This window comes from Pelophylax lessonae, assembly GCF_965119305.1.
Source record: "Pelophylax lessonae genome assembly, chromosome: 3".
Taxonomy (NCBI): domain Eukaryota; kingdom Metazoa; phylum Chordata; class Amphibia; order Anura; family Ranidae; genus Pelophylax; species Pelophylax lessonae.
Window position 1 is genome coordinate 49,311,659 of NC_138770.1, and position 15,384 is coordinate 49,327,042.

The window sequence follows — 15,384 nt, forward strand, 5'->3', positions numbered from 1 at the left end:
GCTGATTCTGTGGAGGGTAAGCGGCGATCTCCTGTTGCGAGGCAGGGGACGTGCTGATCCTCAGCGGTGGTGATGCAGGCGGCCTGAAGAAGGAGCGGAGCTCCGCAACGCGTCGCCGTTCTATCTCCCTGGTGTCTCGGAAGTGACGTCACGGCAACCCGACCGGCGTGTCCACGCTGCATCACCACCGCTGAGGATCAGCACGTCCCCTGCCTCGCAACAGGAGATCGCCGCTTACCCTCCACAGCATCAGCGCCACAGCCTGACCGGACAGCCCACCCTGGAAGTGACTTCAGAGATCCCCTATTGCTTTTAAGATGCCTGATTTTATACATCCTTTGTGAGTAACATTCTTCATGTGTGTCCAATAAATTGCCTATATTGCTGCACTTAGATCGGCGCTTGGCCCTCTCTCTCTCTCTTTTTGGTTTCAAAATTCTTGGCCTTTGAAATGCTGTCATTCCGTCTGGTGGAGATGCACATTTTTAAAAGCCTTATGTCGGTGGCTGTCCCACAGTACGTCATGCCCAGCCGCCACTACTTTTCCAGGCAAGCCATCCCTTCCCTGCACAACCAAGTGGGGGAAAAAATCAGGTGTGCACTGCGCAACGCCATCTGTGGCAAGGTCCACCTAACTACCGATACGTGGACCAGTAAGCACGGTCAGGGGCGTTATATCTCCCTGATGGCACACTGGGTACGTGCAGTGGCGGCTGGGCCTGAGGCGGATAGCAATTTGGCGCATGTCCTTCCACCACCGAGGATTGCAGGGCGCTTCAGTTTGCCTCCTGTTCCTAACTCCTCCTACTCCGCTTCCTCATCCTCTACCGCCTCCTCATCCGGTCAGCGTAACACCTTCACCACCAACTTCAGCACAGCCAGGGGTAAACGACAGCAGGCAGTTTTAAAACTTGCCTGTTTGGGGGAAAAACCACACACCGCGCAGGAGTTGTGGAGGAGCATGGAACAGCAAACCGATGAGCGAGCCTCAAGCCTGGCCTGGTGGTGTGCGATAATGGGCGAAATCTCATAGCAGCTCTGGGCCTAGCTGGTTTGGCGCACATCACTTGCCTGGCGCATGTGCTGAATTTGGTGGTGCAGAGGTTCCTTAAAAATTACCCCGATATGTCAGAGCTGCTGCAGAAAGTGCGGGCTGTCTGTGCACACTTTCGGCGTTCTCACCCTGCTGCTGCTCGCCTGTCAGCGCTGCAGCATAACTTCGGCCTTCCCGCTCACCGCCTCATATGTGAGGTGCCCACATGGTGGAACTCCACCTTGCACATGCTGGAAAGACTGTGCGAGCAGCAGCAGGCCATAGTGGAATTTCAGCTGCAGCACGCACGCGTGAGTCGCTCTGCAGAACAGCACCACTTCACCACCAATAACTGGGCCTCCATGCGAGACCTGTGTGCCTTGTTGCGCTGTTTTGAGTACTCCACCGACATGGCCAGTGCAGATGACGCCGTTGTCAGCTTAACTTTCCCACTTCTATGCCTCCTTCAAAAAACGATTCGGGCGATGATGGAAGAGGATGTGGCACAGGAGGAGGAGGAGGAGGAAGAGGGATAATTTCCAAGGCTTTCAGGGCAGTCATTCGCAAGTGGCTCCGAGGGTGGGTTCCTGCACTCACAAACGCCAGGGACACAATTGTCCAGCAGGGGCACAGTTCTGGAGCATGAGGAGGATGAGGAGGAGGAGATGGAGGAGGAGATGGAACCATGTTCACAGCAGGGTGGCACCCAGGCCAGCTCATGGCCATCACTGGTACGTGGCTGGGGGGATACAGAGGACACAGACGATACACCTCCCACAGAGGACTTTCGTTTCCCACTTTCGTTGCCTCTGGGCAGCCTGGCACACATGAGCGATTACATGCTGCAGTGTCTCCACAACGACCGCCGAGTTGCCCGCATTCTAACTTGTGCTGATTACTGGGTGGCCATGCTGCTGGATCCCCGTTACAAGGACAACGTACCGTCCTTAATTCACTCACTGGAGCGCGATCGCAAGATGCGCAAGTACCAGCGCACGCTGGTAGACGCGACGCTGCTGGCATTCCCACCTGACAGCGGGGCCACAGTGGAAGCACAAGGCCAAGGCAGAGGAGGAGGAGGAAGAGGTCGCCAACGCAACCAGGGCACCGCCAGCACCTCAGAATGGCCGGAATGTGGAAAAGCTTTGTCAGCACACCACAACAAACAGCAGCACCAGCAGCTCATATGGAACGTCTTAGCAGGAGGCAGCATTTCACCAACATGGTGGAGCAGTATGTGTGCACACGCCTACATGTAGTGAATGACGGGTCTGCCCCCTTCAACTTCTGGGTCTCCAAATTGGGCACATGGCCTGAGCTTGCCCTTTACGCCTTGGAGGTGCTGGCGTGCCCTGCAGCCAGTGTATTATCTGAACGTGTATTTAGCACGGCTGGGGGCGTTATCACAGACAAGCGCAGCCGCCTATCCAGAGACAATGTGGACAAGCTCACGTTCATTAAAATGAACCAGGCATGGATCCCACGGGACTTTTCTGTACCTTGTGCAGAATAGCGATGGATACCGACCTTACCCAGCCATTGTTATATTTTTGATCTTTCTCACTCTTTTGGGGTGTACCCTCATTTAAAATGACTGAAAAAAAGCAGTGTTGGCTACCTCGTCCCCCTCCACCGCCGCTTCCACCTACACCGCCACATCCACCGCCACCTCAACCTCCCTCCTACTCCATATGGGCCTTGTCCTTCACAGATGAAGAAATTTGTTTTATTTTTCTGTTTTTTTTTTGTTGTTTTAAGTTATTTCCCTATCCACATTTGTTTGCAGAGCACTTGCCATGCTCTTAACTACATTTTGCTGCCATTTGCAGCACTCTAGCCCTTTCCATTGGTTTTTTAGAGCCATTTCAGTGCCTGAAAGTTCGGGGCCCCATTGACTTCAATGGGGTTCGGTGTCCGGGTAAAGTTCGGAAAAAGTCCGGGTCAAGTTCGGCCGAACCTGCCAAACACGGACATCCAGGTGTCCGCTCAACTCTAGTCCCGATCAATGACATTTTCCTGCTCAGTGGGTGTGGGGCTCAGTGGGTGTTTGTATCCAGGTGACAATCCAGAGTTTTCTTTTTTTTTTTTCTTCTTCTTTTTTTTCTCACACGGATAGTAACCTTGTAAATACCATCCTCGTCGCCACTGTAATATTTTCCGTGTTGTGAGAGACACAGGACTCTGATCTGGGACAATGGATGTTTATTCAGTACTCACTGTACACTCCAACATGCATTACAGGACAGCTCAGTATATATCAATGCATCCCTTACATGTGTCTAAGATGGCCACTCTGCCCCTTGACCTTTGTCATCACTCCTGGGTGGAGCCAGCCTTAAAGTAACAGTACATGTGAAACCTTTCAGGTATAACTATTGGGACTTTATATATACACACGTGTGATCACAGCCTGGATTATTGTTTTAGCGCAGCTTGTTATATTTTATCAAGACCGATATATCTGATAGTAAATTAGTGATACGTGAGGAGAATGAGGGAAAGAGCTGAGGGGTAGATAGATAGATTTGGGTATCGTCAGCGTAGAGATGGTATTGGAAGCTGTGGGAGGTTATCAGCTGACCCAGGGAGGAGGTGTAGATTGAAAATAGGAGGGGTCCAAGAACAGAGCCATGGGGGACCCCAACAGAGAAGGGAAGATGAGAGGAGGTAGTAGAATTGTACATAACGCTAAAGGTGTGGTTGGATGATTAGGAAGATAACCAGTGAAGAGTACAGTCACGGAGACCAAAGGCATGGAGTTTTTTGAGGAGGAGGGGATGGTCAACCGTATCAAAGGCAGCAGAAAGGTCCAGAAGTAGGAGTACAGAATAGTGCCCATTGGTTTTGGCCATTAGTATGTCGTTTGTCAGTTTTAGGAGAGCCGTTTCAGTGGAGTGTTGAGGCCGAAATCCAGACTGAAGGGGATCAAGGAGGCTATTCTCGGCAAGGTGGTGGCACAGTCGGTTGTAGACTAGACGTTCGAGGAGTTTGGATGAAAAGGGGAGCAAGGAAATAGGGCGTAGGTTGTTCAGATCGGTTGGGTCCAGTGAGGGCTTTTTAACTATGGGGCTGACTAGTGCATGTTTTAGAGAGTTGGGGAAGATGCCAGAAGAGAGGGAGAGATTGAAGATGTGGGTTAGAGAGCGTAGAATAGGGCCAGAAGGTGAACGTAGCATTTGCGAGGGAACAGGATCCAGAGGGCAGGTCGTTAAGTGGACGTTAGCAAGTAGTTTAGCAACCTCATCTATAGTGGCGGGGTTGAATGAGGGAAGAAATGATCGCACCTGTGGGCATGAAGCATACGGCATGGAAGGTATCTGAACAGCAATGATCTCCTTACGAATTGTATCAATCTTCTGTTTGAAGTGGTAGGCAATCTCCTGGGCAGTGAGTGAGTTGGTGGGAGGGGGTAGTGGAGGACGGAGTAGAGAATTAAAGGTAGCGAAGAGTTGCCGGGGGCGTGATGACAGGCTGTTAATGAGAGTGATAAAATAGGTCTGTTTGGCAGTGTGGAGACTGGAATTGTATTTTTGGAGGGCAGATTTATATCGGTTGAAGTCCTTCTGAGACCTAGTCTTACGCCATAGGCGCTCAAGAGCACGGCAATGCTTTTTCAGACTTCTAGTGTTATCTGTTTGCCAAGGTTGAAGGGGTCGGGGCCTGATTCGGTGTGTGTGGTGAGGGGGGCCAGTGTGTCCAGGGAGGCTAAGAGTGAAGCATTGTAGACAGAAGTGGCAAGGTTGGTGCAGGACAGGGGTGCGATTTTGTCATAGAGGTGGTCGGTAGCAGAGTAGAGAAGAGAAGGGTTGAGATGGCGTAGGTTTCTGCGGGTAACTGTAAGGTAGCTGGAGGGAGAGGAGATGGAGGAGAGGGAGAGAGTGAAACTAATAAGGTAGTGATCAGAGAGAGGGAAAGGATTGTTTGAAAGGAGATGGTCAGAGACTGTGAGAACATGGTACAGGAGACGGTCAGAGACGGTGCAGACATGGTACAGGAGATGGTCAGAGAGTGTGCGGATATGGTACAGGAGATGGTAAGAGAGGATGAGGACATGGTACAGGAGACGTTCAGGGAGAGTGCGGACATGGTACAGGAGACGGTGAGAGAGGATGCGGACATGGTACAGGAGATGTTCAGAGAGAGTGCGGACATGGTACAGGAGACAGTCAGAGAGAGTGTGCGGGCATGGTACAGAAGTCAGTCAGAGAGTGTGCGGACTTGGTACAGGAGACAGTCAGAGAGTGTGCGGACATGCTACAGGACTTGATGTGCACCTCCAACCCCAAAACAGCTCTGTACTCCCCCCCCCAACACACAGAACATCCAGCAGATCGCCCCATGGCCACTTACCTGCAACTGTGGTGCCTGCAGGCAGCATCTTCCCCTGCACCTCTGTCTGTCAGCTCACTAAGAATTGAGAGGGGGCAGATGGCAGCTCTGTGGTGCCTGCAGTATCTCCCTCCCACTAGCAGGTCACTTCCCTGTGTACAGAAGAGAGGGGAGGGACCTCTGACCAAGGCAGCTAATCGGGTACAGTGTACAAGTAAATTGCTTTGCTTGTACACTGAAGAGAATAGCTGGTCGGGTCAGAGGCCTCTCCCCTCTCCACTGTACACAGAGAAGTGACCTGCTAGCCAAAGGGAGATCCCGCAGCCATGTTTTCACAGACTAAATTTTCGGCCGTCCCATTGATCTGAGGGGTCCCCCACAGAACACCGGGACAAAGCCAATTTCCCGTGATTTCAGGACTGTTGGCAACTATGTATAGTGAATCTTGCAGAATAAGACTCTCCTCTCTATCCCCAGGTTATTAGTCCATACCTCTCCATGTGATAAAGTCCATTTGTTCAGACAATCCACTTGATCTTTGGTGGGCCTTCTGCTTGGGTACCCACAAAAGGGTTGCTTTCCTCAGAGGAGGCAGCTATATCAGTCCATATCCCAGTTTGCTCTTTCTCATGTGCTCAGGAGCCCTCAGACAGAGCCCTCCCCCTTTTTATATCAACACAGGGTAGAGGGCAGAGCCCAAAAAGACTGAAAAAACACAGAATCAATGGTAACCCCTGGTTAACAGCCTGCTAGCTAAAGCACAATACACATAACTCACAGTATTAGCTTGGTACAAAGTCTGTCAAAATTCCAATTATTTTTTATAATTTTCCCCTATACTGTAAACAGCAGCCTACAACTTGCTTAACACACAGCGTCACAGATATGCAGCTTTGCCCAAAGACCAGCAGGCATACTGGTCCACGTAGCTCCATAGGTTTCTTTACAAGGTTCTGCTGTTACCTGTTATCCCAAAAGACTTGTGTTTAAGGCCCGGTTCACACTGGTGCGACATACGCTCCGACTTTGGGAGCACATGTCGCATGACATGTATAAATCAATGGTTCCCTATGAAAGTCGTCTTAACTGGTCCCACTTGTGTCGGTCCGACTTTAACTACTTAACGTCTAGCCACGTAGACCTACGTCGGCTGACTTTAAGGGGTTATACCGGGATGATGCCTCTAGCTAGAGGCATCATCCCGGTACCGTGGTTTGAAGCCGACGGTCGGCTTTCCGTCGGTAACGACCGATGCGGCTCGGGAGCCGCTCGATCGTTACCCGGGGGGGGCGGGAGGGGACGTGGCTTTGCTCGGGGCTCCCGTCCCACCGGGAGCCCCGAGCACCCAGCCGGCACGTTTGCCGGCTGGATGGAGTCCCGATGAATGCCGGAAACGGCATCGGGTCTCCAATGACGTAACCCGGAGGCGGCTTCCATGACGTCACTTCCAGGTTACTGTGCTGCAAAAGGCGGCAAATTTGAAAAACGGCTGTATGCAAAAATGCCGTTTTCTGCGTTTTGCATACAGGGAAGTGTAGTGGAGGGGTCTAGGGTCTTTTAGACCCTCGATCCCTCCATAAAGTGTACCTGTCACACATATTGCTGTCACAAGGGATGTTTACATTGCTTGTGACAGCAATAAAAGTGATCAGATTTTTTTTTATTTTAAAAAACCTGTAATAAAGTTAAAAAAAAAGAAAAAAGAAATAGGAAAAAAAAAATAATAATATAGCCGCCCCCGTCACCGTTAGCTCGCGCACAAAAAAAACGTATACGCAAGTCGAGCCGCAAATGAAATCGCTGTTCAAACCACACATGTGAGGTATCGCTGCGATCGGCAGAGCGTGGGCAATAATTTAAAAAAAGAGCTACACTCTAACTCTAAACTGGTAACCGTTAAATAAATTTTAAGCGTTGCAGATTGAGATCTCTATTGACCGTAGTTTGTCGCCATCCCACGGGGGGGGCGCAATTTTAAACCGTAACATGTTGGGTATCTATTTACTCGACGTGACATCATCTTTCACAATATACAAAAAAATGGGTTAACTTTACTGTTTAGTATTTTTTAAATGCAGTGAAATGTGATTTTTCTAATTTTTTCCAAAAAAAATGGCGTTTTAAAGACCGCTGCGCAAATACCGCGTGACAAAAAATTTTGCAATGACCGACACTTTATTCTCCAGAGTCTTTTCTAAAAAAATATATATAATGTTTGGGGGTTCTAAGTAGTTTTCTAGCAAAAAATACTGATTTAATCTTGTAAACAAAAAGGTTAAAAAAGGTTTCTGCACTACTTTAGTCTGACTTGGGCACAATGTCAGCCCATTGATTTGAATGTAAGTCGCATTAAAGTGGGCTCATCATCTTAACTAATCCGACTGGCATTCGACTTGTGCTCTGACAATCTTGAAGGGGAACCCCATGCCAAAATAAAATGAACAATAACGGCGTGGTCTCCCCCTAAAATCCATACCAGACTCTTATCCGAGCATGCAGCCTGGCAGGTCAGGAAAGGGGCCCTCCATGGACCATGCCAGGCCAAACGCCCTTAACAATGGAAAGTGAGTGTGATTTAGGGCGGGGCTCTGCGCACCCAACTCCAAAGCACGTTGTCTCCATGTCCGTCCGGGGCATGATGGGTCGGTCACAAGGGGGCAGGGACTCCAGATGACGTCACCAGATGGCCACGCCCCATGGCTATATAAGAAAGGGGGGACACCTGGAGCTAACACAACAGCAGGAGCTAGAGTTGGGAGAAGACATCAGCGGAGAGAGAATAACCGGCAGAACAACCAGAGGAAGAAGACAGTGGAGGCAGAAGAACTGGAGGAAGAACCAGAGGAATAAGACCTAAGCAGAGGGAGAAGAACCAAAGGAAGGGGAAACCAATGGAAGAAGACATCTCCGGAGAAAGTAGACACGGAGCTACTTTATTAAAAGACTTTGTCAAAAACCTATGTAGTGTTTTTATTTTTTTGTTTACACTTTTGTGGTGGCTGAATGAGTAGGGGTATGTACCCCATACTCATTCACATGTGGGGGGCAGGTTCTGGGGGCCTCCTTGTTAAAGGGGGCTTCCAGATTCAGATATGCCCCCTGCCCGCAGACACCCACAACCACTGTCCAGGGTTGTCAGGAAGAGGCCCTTGTCCCCATCCCCCTCCACTGATGTCTTCTCCCGACTCTAGATCCCACTGTTATGTTACCTCCAGGTGTCTGCCATTTCTTACATACCATTGGGGTGTGGAGATTCAGTGACATCATTCGGAGACCCACCACCCTTGTGACATCACCGCCCCATCATGCCCTGGGCGGACATGGGGACAAGGTGCTTTGGGGTGGGGGCACAAAGCACCCACCCCCCATGTTGAGTGCATGTGGCCTGGTATGATCCGGTGGGAGTGCTCACTTACCCCCCCCCCTTTCCTGACCTTCTGGACTGCATGCTCGGATAAGGGTCTGGTATGGATTGTAGCGGGGGGGGGTCAGGCCGTTTTATTATTTTTTTTTATTTTGGCGTGGGGATCCCCCTTCAAGATTTATACCAGACTCAAAGAGCCTGATATGGTCCTATCAAAGTCGGATCCCCTTCATTGAAGTTGCATGGAAGTCAGACATAAAGTCGTAGGGCAAAGTAGGCTTCCGACTTCCATGTCGGAGCAGTGTGAACCCGGCCTAAGACTTGTTATCCACCTTTTGTCATCCACCATTCTCTCAGCCATTGCCGGAGCAACAGCTAATGTACGATGTTCCCCAGGGGGGATTGTATTTTCAAGAAGAATCCATCTCTGCATGGAAACCAATCAGCTTCCAGGTTTTAGCTATCAGATCGGGAGAGGAAATGGTGGGCGGTCACGTGAGCGCCGACGCGGTGCTCTGAAATAGGGTATACAACAGCATTTTTTTAATAAAGCACATACATGGAGACATAGCATGGTGGTGGATTTACCATGGGATCACTTTTGAAGGAGGCGGGAGCAGGCACCCCTCACTGCTTTCCAGTTATTTCCGAGCTTACCAGTGCCGTCGGTTAGCCCGGAACCGATCTGATAGAGGGAGTCGAGTGAGGGCAAGATAGCCCCTACTCAGCTCTATGCCCTTGGAGGACTGGAGCGACCTCCAATGTCACTTCTGGTTCTCTGGCCTAAATACTTCCCGACCACCCCATAGCATGAAGGGCAGCCGTTCTGTGCAGAATCACATACAGTATACTGTATGTATGTGATCCTGCACTTACGGGTATCGGGCGCGAGTGCACGCCGCTGGCAGGTCGCTCCTGCTGTGATTTTTCACAGTGGGTCCCATGGACCTGATGTCTGCTGGCACCCGCTGATCATTCCATACACTGACTGGGAATGACAGTCTGCCTATGTAAACAAGGCAGGTCGTCGTTGTGTCAGTAGGGAAGGCATGGATCCTGTGTTCCTGTAAAGCAGAACCACTGATTCATGCCTTCTAGTAAAAGCACCTCCCGCCCTGTTAAAAAACACTGGCTAGGCACACAGTTAACCATATTGATCGCCCCTGATGTTAACCCCTTCCCAGCCAGTGTCATTAGTACAGTGACAGTGCATATTTTTAACACTGATCACTGTATTAGTGTCACTGGTCCCCAAAAAGTGTAAAAATTGTCAGTTAGGCTCCTTTCACATGGTCCGCATTCCGTTGCGGACCGTGCTCTGCTCGATCCTCTGATCCGTGCTGAGCCGGCGGCTGACAGCTCCATCTCCACACTGTGTGCGGAGAGGGAGATGTCAGACCCCGCTGCTCTCTATGGGAGAATTGGATGAGAACCGACCGCCTGTCCGCTCTCATCCAATCCTATCCGATCCCCTGGACGGATGGAAAATAGGGTTTCCATCCGTCCGGATTTCACGGACAGGATCGGATGCGGATGGCAGCGGGTGTCAGCGGACATGTCACCGCTGACAACCCGCTGCTCCATAGGGCTGAATGGGGCATCCGATCAGATCCACCTAAAAAACTGACAGGTGGATCTGATCGGAACGCCCGTGTGAAAGGACCCTTAGTGTCCGATTTGCCTGCCGCACAATATCATAGTACCTAAATTGATGAAGAAATTTGATTTTATACATTTTTTTAATGGGAATGTTTTATAGCAAAAAGTAAGAACCTTTTTTTTTTTCCTATTCAAAATTGTCGGTTGTTCTTTATTTATAGCGCAAAAAAGAAAAATCTCAGAGGTGGTCAAATACCACCAAAAGAAATCTCTATTTGTAGGGAAAAAAATACATAAATCTTATTTGGGTACAGCGTCGAACGAATGCGCAATTGTCAGTTAAAATAATGCAGTGCCGAATCGCACAAAATGGCCTGGTCATGAAGGGGGTAAATCTTTCATGGGGAGAAAATATTATTATTTTTTTTAAGGGTAAATGAGAGATCTTGGGGTCTTTTTGACCACATAGGTACACGGAGTGCAAACCACACATGTGAGGTATCGCCGCGATCATCAGAGCGAGAGCAATAATTCTAGTGCTAGACCTCCTCTGTAACTCTAAACTGGTAACCTATAAAATATGTTAAAGCGTCACCCATGGAGATTTTCAAATACCGTCGTTTGTCACTATTCAACGAGCCTGCGCAATTTTAAGAATGACATGTTGGGTATCTCTTTACTCGCTGTAAAATTATCTTTCACAATAAACAAAAAAATTGGGCTAATTTTTAGTGTTTATATGTAAAAAAGGTGCAGCGCTAAAATTGCATACAATGAATCGCATTAACTGCTCGATGTATACTAAAATTGTCCATAAGTAAAATACATAAATATGGTAGATAGAGTAGTCCCTCCAACTTCACAGAAGTATGCACAAAGATGTATTTAGGAGACCCGTGCTGTTAGGATGAATACAGGCACCACTTCAAACGTAAATCCGTCACCAAAGCTTGTACAAGCCTCTCACCTCCATCACTCGACCATTGAAGGTCATTGCACTTTAAAACAGGGTAAATAACCAGATGGACTTCTGCCAAAACCCGATCTCCTGTGCTCTGCAGTGAACTCCAAGATCAATCAGCAGTCGTGCATCCCATAAAAGACATGAAAACATCTAGTGCTCTCCATCTAAAACGACTTTTATTTTATGCTTAAAAAGTACTACTCACATAAAAAGCACTTTCCCAGTGCATTGAGGAAAACATAGAAGCATGTAGCTATGATGTGCTCCGATGCAGCGATCCCTCCGGAGCGTCACGGGTGACGTCACAACTCCCCCCCCCCCCGTACGCGTTGCGTCAGTGGGCGTGAATTCTTCAGCGGGGTAAGGAGAAGGCGGCACCCGCACGCTTATAACAATATCGCCTAGCAATCGGACGCTCCCCCGATGGCAGAAGTGGAGACACACTTATCTCCACCTTTGAGCCAGGAACCCGCCCAGCTTCCGGGAGGCACCGGAATGAGAACAAAACAACAATGAATGTTGAATCAGGACACGGGGGCTTTCAATCTGAGGCCGGAACTCCGCTTTAAGTCAAAGTGTCAATTTTTTTTTTTTCATACATTTAAGGGTAAATTAGAAATTTGGGGTCTTTTTGACAATAGAACTCTCAATAAAGAGAGGACCTGTCATGCATATTTCTATTACAAGGGTTGTTTACATACTTTGTATTTGGAATAAAAATGAAAATAAATAAATAAAAACAAAAACTGTTTTTTTTTTTTTTTTTAATTGATTAAAGTGTATTTATTCCAAAACAATTGCATTTGAAAGACCACTGCACAAATACACTGTGATATAAAGTAGTGCAAAGCCCGCCATTTTATTCTCTAGTGTCTCTGCTGAAAAAAAAAAAAAAACGTACAATGTTTGGGGGTTCTATGTAATTTTGTAGCAAAAAACTACTGATTTTAACTTGTAAGCAACACATTTCAGAAAAAGGTCCAGTCTTCAAGTGGTTAAGTCAAAGTGTAATTTTTCTTTTTGTTTTTTTTTTTTTAAGGGTAAATGAGAGATTTGGGGTCTTTTTGACACCAGATCTCCCAATAAAGAGGTCCTGTCATGCCTATTTCTATTACTAGGGATGTTTACATTCTTTGAAATAGAAATAAAAGTGATACAAAAAAATATTTAAAAATGATAGAAACTTTTTTTTTTTTCAAATTCTTCAAAGTGTATTTTTTTTCCAAAACAATTGCATTTGAAAGACAGCTGAGCAAATACAGTGTGACATAAAATATTGCAACAATCCCCATATTATTCTCTAGAGTTTCTGCTAAAAAAATAAAAACATTATATATATATATATATATATATATAAATATATATATATATAAATATATATAATGTTTGGGGGTTCTATTTTTTTTTTTAAAGCAAAAAAAAAAACTGGTTTTAACTTGTAAGCAACAAAAATATATATATATATAAATAAAATGGTTGGGGGTTCTAAGTAATGTCCCAGCAAAAATGCTAATTTAGTCCCGGTTCACACTTGTGCGATGCGGGAACGCTGCGAATATGCAGCGTGATCCCGCATCGCATCCGCACATCTGGCAGTTCACACTGCCATATGCGATACGCAGGGGGTGTCAATTAAAAGTTAACGACACCCCCAGTTGCGATCGCATATTGCAGTGCGATCTGCAAGTATGCACAGAATCGGATCGCACTAGTGTGAACCACTGTGCGATCCAATTCTAGTGAGGCTCAAAAAAAGCCTCATGTGCACGTTTATTGCGGATGCGGTGTGAATTCAGCCATACAAAGTGTATGGCTGAAATTTGCACCGCACATGAGATCGCATGTCATTTAGGAGCAGTGCGCTCCGAATAACATGTGATCTCCGCAATTGCATTAATGTGAACCGTCTCTTAAACTTGGAACAAAAAGTTCCAGAAAAGGGCTGGCCAGCAAGTAGTAATTGAACAAGCTGTAGTTAGAAGCTGATTGGTTACCATACACAGCTGCACCAGATTGAGTGCTCCAGATTTATTTAAACCGACCCCTGTATTGTTTCCTGCCTGCAGCCTTGCACCTGGTGTATTCTGTGATCAGCCCAGTGTAGTGTGCCAGCTATCAGCCTTCCTACACCTCCACCATACCCTGTGAGTATCAGCCTACCTCCTATTATCAGCTCCTGTGTCTGCAGTCAGTGTCCCCATGTGTATTCCTAGTTAGTTTCCTGCTCAGTCTCTGCTCACTTCTGTCTGCTCCTAGTGATTGCTGTTTGTCTCTGTCAATTATTACCTATTCCTTGTGATCCTTTGTGTCTCCTTGCTCTACCACCTATTCCCAGTGTCCTTGCGTGTACTCCAGCCAGCTTTGCCTGTATTCCCTACTGGGCTGTGATCCCTGTGCTTCAGTGCTGCTAGGGGATCTTACTGGTTTACCTGTTCTTTGTTCCTCATAGCTGCCTGCTCAGGTGAGTCAGAGGACCACAAACTTGGGAGTCCTCTTCAGCACAACATCTTTACCTTCAGGAGCTCTGGAGATGATCAGGCAGTTCCTTAGTTCCTCTTCCCCTTTTAGGAGCCCTCACCTCTGGCATAATAGTGGGCCAGCTTGGTACTCTTTCCCCCCCCCCCCCCCAAATCTGTACCAATAGGTATCCTTCTGTTCTAGACCCTCTGTGCACCCCAACTGTATCCTGTATACCTGTGTTCCTGGGACCCCTGTGCAACACAATGTTCCTCATCTACATTGTTACCCTTCTTTACCTAGAAGCATCCCAGTATTGTAAGTGTCTTTGTACTAGTATGCCTGCCTGTAAGCTGAGAGCCCCAGTGCTGCATAAAACTCTTGACTTCCCTGCTAGTCCTGTATTCCATGCTTTTCCATTACCTTTGTTTCTAGTGCAGGGATAGGCAACCTTAACCAATTCAGCTCCAGAGCCCTTTTTTTTTTTTTCTTTTTTTCTCACTAAAAACTGGGTGCAAATATTATATTGTGTGTTGTATGCCAATATTTGCATTTGGCTGCCTCTGAGGGGGGGGGGGGGGGGAACGAGCGCAGTCGATTACATAGAGCGAGGCTCTCCTGTTTACTTGGTGGCCTCTGTAATACAAAATCCCATCTCTTGGACCAGTGTTCGGTCTATCATTGGAGTTGGGACATCGTATTAAGAGGCTGCCAAGTAAACGAGAGATCTCTGCTCTGTGAAATCTGACGTCAGGCTGCATTGATGGGCACTGATCAGGCTGCAATGGTGAGGCTGCATTAATGGGCACTGATCAGGCTGCAGTAGTAAGGCTGTATTGATGGGCACTGATCAGGCTGCAATGGTGAGGCTGCATTGATGGGCACTGATCAGGCTGCAATGGTGAGGCTGCATTGATGGGCACTGATCAGGCTGCATTGATGGGCACTGATCAGGCTGCAATGGTGAGGCTGCATTGATGGGCACTGATCAGGCTGCAATGGTGAGGCTGCATTGATGGTCCCTGATCAGGCTGCAATGGTGAGGCTGCATTGATGGTACCCGATCAGGCTGCAATGATGAGGCTGTATTGATGGTCCCCGATCAGGCTGCAATGGTGAGGCTGCATTGATGGGCACTGACCCTTATTTTGCTTAAAAAAAAAAATCTTTATTTAAAATTTAGTTTTGTTTGTTTCCTGAAACTTCCCTCTTGGGCTCCATGTACACGGGACGTTAGAAAAAACGTGCTGCAAAGCCAGTTCTGACGCCGGGAAAAAGCAGCTGTCAAACGTGCTTTCAGTAGCTTTCTCCATTGGTGTTATTGCACGTTTGGCCATGTTGCTTTTAGCAGCGTTTTTTCTGCCTCCATTCAAAATCAATAGTTCCCTATGGGAGCCTATTGATTTGAATAGAAGTCTCACCGCAAGTCGGATCAGCGCTGCTTGCGCTGTGAGAATCTTAAGGGGGAACTCCACGCCAAAAATGGGGGGGGGGGGGGGAAATGGCGTGGGGGTCCCCCCCCCCAGGTTCCAAACCAGGCCCTTCGGGTCCGGCATGGAATTTGAGGGTAGCCCCACACCGTAAAACGGACCCTTATCCGAGCATGCAGCCCAGTAGGGCAGGAAGGGGGAGGGGACG

At 48.0% G+C, this 15,384-nt stretch overlaps 1 protein-coding gene and 1 pseudogene across 2 annotated transcripts in view; one reads left to right on the top strand and one right to left on the bottom strand.

The window, feature by feature from the left end:
• The window catches only part of LOC309550311, a 45,315-nt pseudogene extending 34,017 nt beyond the window's left edge, over positions 1-11,298 (bottom strand). The window contains exon 1 of the transcript in view: positions 11,293-11,298. The product of the transcript in view is annotated as an uncharacterized misc_RNA (transcript). The remainder of the gene's footprint in view (positions 1-11,292) is intronic.
• Positions 1-15,384, top strand: part of LOC309550900 (3-galactosyl-N-acetylglucosaminide 4-alpha-L-fucosyltransferase FUT3-like) — a 1,045,386-nt gene that overhangs the window by 613,407 nt on the left and 416,595 nt on the right. The gene's annotated exons all lie outside the window — the stretch shown is intronic.